Genomic DNA, 5,423 nt, shown 5'->3' with positions numbered 1-5,423 from the left:
TTATTTCCTTGACATCTGATGGGAGGGCGTTCCACAGGGCGGGCACCACTACAGCCTGGTTCCCTGTAACCTCACTTTTTGCAGTGAAAGAACCAGCAGAAGGCCCTTGGAGCTGAACCTCAATGTCTGGGCAGAACGATGGGGATGGAGGCACTCTTTCAGGTCAAGGCCGTGTAGTGCTTTAAAGGTCAGCACCAACACTTTGAATTGTGCTCGGAAACACACTGGGAGCCAATGTAGGTCTTTCAGGACCATACAGTAAGCTGTTCTGCCAGGTTTAGCATACTTTGGGAGGGAATGTTAATCAAGCCTATTGTTCCCCTTCAGTCTACCCGAGAATTACAGCGTGTGAAGAGGTTGGAGCTGGTTGCTCCATTTGAACCACGAGACTCTCACCATCCATTCTTGAGTTCATATACCAATAATTTAGGAGCTTTCACCACTTGGTAACAAAACCAAGTTTTACTGCCAGTGCAACTTTCTGCATCACATACATCTGACCTTGTGCTACCTGTTGCTTCTCTGGTTACCAGTTCTCTCCATGCTGAAAGCTAGGGAGATCTGGCTTTCATGAAAACAGGTCTGGGCATGCTCAGAACAGACAGATGATTCTATCAGGGTTGTTGGGGCATCTCCTTGGAATGTCCTCTTGACAACAGGAGAGAGAATGGGAAACTGCTCAAGTGGGGCTCGCAGTCTTTTTATAGAAACATGGGAGGGATATTATTATTATTATTATTTAGAATTACTTCTGGATTAGATATTAATTACTATAATTCATTTTAAACTAAAGTATCTCCCTTCAAAAATGCTTGAGCCTTAGCAAAGTTTACAAATTGAATGACCAGGTGACTACATTGTTCAACTAACTGAAGGTTTCGCTCCATCTTCTGATGCAGTCTCACAAAGAGTGTGTTTCACAAGTTCTACCTGTGGGATCTTTATGAAATCTGATTGGGAGAAAGAAAAAGCGGTCGAAAGGAAAGGGTCCATGCATGTTTAGTTTTATTCCCCATCTCCAATTATATTACAATAGTCACGGTCGTCACAGCAGTTAATTTTGATGGCCACCTTCTGTTCTGGATATTCGTCTCCGACACCACAAAATGTACTAGTTACAGGTGGCTTACAGTTGTAACAGCAGTCTTGGTGTATTACAGACAGCGTTCCTCCTAGAACGACATCCAGAGAGAAAATAAGGAAAGAAAGGGTTTGACAAATTGCCCTTCTTGAATAGGTATCTCATAAACTAAAGTATCTTAAAGGCACAGCACAAATGACTTTTTTCATATATTTCATACATTTTATTTCCTATACAGTACTTGTACTGATTCACATGATCACTTTGTGTCATCAGTATATGCAAATGGCTGGTTCATTTAAGGCTATATTGAACCTTTATTCTCAATAATAATGGAACTCACAGATGGCGAATACTCTTTATTATTTGTAAAAGGAATCTTTATATGAGTTCATATTTTATTGTCCCTTTGGAGGCACACTGTATCTTTGTATTTTGGTCTTCCAGGCTGTGATGCTATATGGTTTAAAATTCTGATAATTTGTTTTGCTTGTTTGCACTTTTTGTTGTTGTCAAGAAATCAATTAAAAATAAATAAATAAATAAATAAATAAATAAAGTGGATGGTGGGTTGTTTCCCCCCCTCTTAAAACCAGCGAACATAAAATGTCTAAAATTTGCATGTCCTCATGAGATACACCTTGAGTAAGCTACTCGCATTCTCCTTCCTCCAGAGATGAGATAAGCAAAAAGGGTCCACTGCTCAGAGAGGACTTTAACCCTGGCCCAAGACAAACATGCTGTACTTTGGACCAAGGCGTGCACCTTGCAGGATCAATCTAGCTTGTCTTTATGTGGGAGGATCCTGTGCAGTTCTGCTGCTTTGCAAAAAGATTCCCTGCATGCAAGGAAGACATTCATGAAAGTGCAAAAACCAACCACCCAGGCTCAAATCCTCCAAAGTAGGAGGATCTGAGACTGTGCTGTGCGGCTTCAATAGGCAGGAAGAAGGAGATGCCTAACAGTGGGCTTCTGGGACTGTATCACCCCCTCACCATCTTTTGAGAGAACACTAGTATTTTTGCAGCAAGAATTCCATCTTTGTTTTATAAAAACAAAAGAAAAGAAAGTTTGGGGAGATGAGTTTCAACAGTTTGGGTATCTGCAGTTGGAGCTCCGGAATATAGCTTACCTCTAAACTCCTGCAGAGTATAGCAGGCATGTGGTCCAGACGGCACTTCACAGGCAGTTGGTTCAGTAGACACACTGGTTACAACATTGGTTTTGCCTTTTGTACATAACAAAGCATCTGCTTGGGAAGACAAAATATACATGATCAAATCTCTTGCCAACCCAAATCTCAGCTAAGAAAGGACCAAACAACCTTAGCTGACAAATTTTGTTACAATCCTTCATGTATACAGCAGAAAAGAAACCCTGAGGCTAGAGGTCATCCAGGTGAAATGTCACCCATTTTCATCATCCCTGGGCTTTCCCTTCTGGCTGAGTCACTGTCATGCCACTGCGTAAAGAATTTAGCTTTTGTGAGGAAGTAGAAACTCATCTTGACTGAAGTTTGTGGAACAAAGGACCAAGAGCATTGTTCTTCAACTATGGATCCTTAAATCTTGTTGGAGTGCAGCTCCCATCATCTCTGGACCCTGACCCTTGGCTAAGCTGATTAGGGAGATTGAGAGGATGTTATCCACCCAACAACATCTGCTGATCCAAGTTTGAAGAACACTTGACTAGAGAAGGAAGGTCCTGTTCAGACATAACAGGGAAGTTTAAGCTGTGAGGTCGAGTGGGCTGACAGACAGGAAGATGAATGTTGTTAAGGAACACTAAGGAACAAAGAGGTTGAGTGACCAGAGGAAGTGATCAGAATGGAGAGAGGTCTTGGACATGGGCCATGAGCACTGAGCTGTGTCAAGCAACAGGTTGCATCTGAGGCAGAAATCCTTGCACTAACAGATGACTTTGTTGGAACCTACCTTATAATTTACTTTTGCCTGTACTGTGCCACTGAATTTCAGCAGAGAATTTTTTACACACAGCTGGATTGGACTGAATATTTGGCTAAATTTCCCTCATGTTTTTCTACAACAAACAAATATGACGCCTAAATTGGCCCTGCCATTTTTACGTGTGGAACAACCAGTCTTCTCCATTTTTTGAAATGAGATTCCTTTCTTTGCCAAGTCTTCGCTTAGGAATTGCTTTCTGTGTGAAAAGGAATGGATAAAATTAGAAAATAAGGAGTTACTAGATCTTGAAGGTTTTGATAACAGATTTGGTTGGCACGCGTATCTATGGTGTGATAAGAAGAAAGTCCATAAAGGTTTTGGAAACCACATTTTCAGGAGTTCGCTAATAGAAATATGGGAAAGATATAAAAATTTACTGGAACCAAAAGTTCCACATTGGCTATCTCCGTTGGAGGTTATGAGTGTAAACAAAATTAATATGAGAGCTAAATGGATCACATATGGAGAATTGGTAATTAAAGAAGGAGGAAAATGGAAACTAAAACCGTATGAACAAGTTAAAGATCATGTATATGATTGGTTGCATTATTTCCAGATAAACGAAATGTTTAAAAAAGATCTAAAAGAAAGTGGTTATGTAGAAAAAGATTCTAAATTCCAAACAGATATAATAAACAATGAATGTAAAACTTTGTCAAAAATGTATAAGATATTGTTGGAATGGCATACGAAAGATGAAGAGGTTAAATCGGTAATGATACAATGGGTCAAAGATTTTGGATATAACATACAATTTGATGATTGGGAAAAACTGTGGAAAGAGAATGTAAAATTTACTGCATGTATGGCATTGAAAGAAAATGTTATGAAAATGTTTTATAGATGGTACATTACACCAGTAAAACTAGCAAAGATGTATGAGACGTGTAACAAATGTTGGAAATGTAAAGGAAAAGAAGGAACATTCTTCCATATGTGGTGGGAATGTAAGAAAGTGAAAAGTTTTTGGGAAATGATTTATAATGAAACGAAAAAGATGTTAAGATACATTTTTGTAAAAAAACCAGAGGCTTTTCTTTTAGGGATCACAGGAAAGGAAATAAGAAGAAAAGACTGTAAACTCTTTCAGTATGCAGTTACGGCAGCTAGAATCTTGTTGGCCCAGAAATGGAAACAAGAGGAAATACCGACAATAGAAGAATGGAGAATGAAACTGACAGACTATGCGGAATTGGACAAACTGACTGGGAAAATTAGATACATCAGAGACCAAAAGTTCATCAAAGACTGGGAAAAGTTTGTAGATTATCTGAAAAATGTGCGTGATGTGAAAACAACGCTAGTGGGATTTCAGGAGGCACTGTAAAAACAAAGAAGTATTGTTAATATGAAATAAAAGGAGAAGGGAAGTTTAATGGCAATACGTATGAAGGGAATGCGTATTAAGGATATAAATATGGATGATTGTCAGAGACGCCGAAGGAAGTTCAAAAAGAGATGATTTGTTAAAATTTGGTTAAAAATGTATAATTGTATGGAAAACTAATAAAAATCTATTAGCAAAAATAAAAAATAAAAAAATACAATTCCCAACAAGCAAAAATGGTCCTCCTTTAAAACAGACCTTTCACTGACTGACATGCAATGCCCTTTTAAAATGTGTCAGGAGGGAAATTATGGGTTTGTTCTTGTTTTTTATTTTGATGAGTTATCTTGTGTTTTTATCTTGTGATTTTATGTGGTGGGTTTAAAAAAAATATTAAAGATTTATTAGTTTACAAAAAAAGAAAGAAAAGAAAACCCTTCTCCGATCCCTTGTCAATGGACCTTACCTCCAGATGTGAGGAGGAGAAAGGCAGAGATTGCAAGGAGCAGGATCTGATTCTTCGGGGCCATCTTGGAATCGAGAGGGTTCTGTGGTCACAGCACAGCTCAAGTCACACTGGCTTTCAGCAAACTGGAGAAGAGGCTTCCTTTTATCCCCATGAAGAGACATCTCCAAAAGAATCCAAGAGAACATCATGTCCCCTGAAGAGGATCAAAGAGACTGCAGTGTGGTCCTATCAGCCCACTTGTGGACAAAATAAGAAGCTGTAATAGATACACCCCACAATTATAAGTGCATTTACGTGTATATAATTAACTATGAATCCTATTTTTAAAACTAATTTGAATGAGTTACAGCATTTCATATTTGCTCCAGATCCTGATCCAGAACTGTTCCTACTAAAGTTTATAAAGAATGCCCACACATAAAAACATTCCCCACTCTAATGCTATCTTGCAACTGAATGTAATTGCGCGCCAAGACCCCGAGGCTTCCCCCTTATGTTGAATAATAACAGATGGACACCATATATGGGCAAAATTTAGGCCACAACTTTATTGGTTAGCCAAAGTGAGCAGTATTGGCT

The 5,423-nt window shown here is 38.8% G+C and overlaps 1 long non-coding RNA gene across 2 annotated transcripts; it reads right to left on the bottom strand.

Annotated features, from left to right (window-relative positions):
* Nucleotides 1-988: 988 nt before the first annotated feature.
* On the bottom strand, nucleotides 989-4,999 carry LOC307211964. Of its 2 annotated transcripts, none has more exons than XR_013836654.1 (3): nucleotides 4,842-4,999; nucleotides 2,214-2,330; nucleotides 989-1,172 (listed from the first exon to the last, which is right to left on the bottom strand). It is a non-coding gene; the product is annotated as an uncharacterized lncRNA (long non-coding RNA). The 2 variants fall into 2 exon arrangements; XR_013836655.1 differs by having other exon boundaries at nucleotides 2,214-2,333; nucleotides 4,842-4,995.
* Between the last annotated feature and the right edge of the window lie 424 nt (nucleotides 5,000-5,423).

This window comes from Podarcis cretensis, assembly GCF_951804945.1.
Source record: "Podarcis cretensis genome assembly, chromosome: 3".
NCBI classification, from domain to species: Eukaryota; Metazoa; Chordata; class Lepidosauria; order Squamata; family Lacertidae; genus Podarcis; species Podarcis cretensis.
This window is presented reverse-complemented; position numbering and strand designations above follow the sequence as displayed.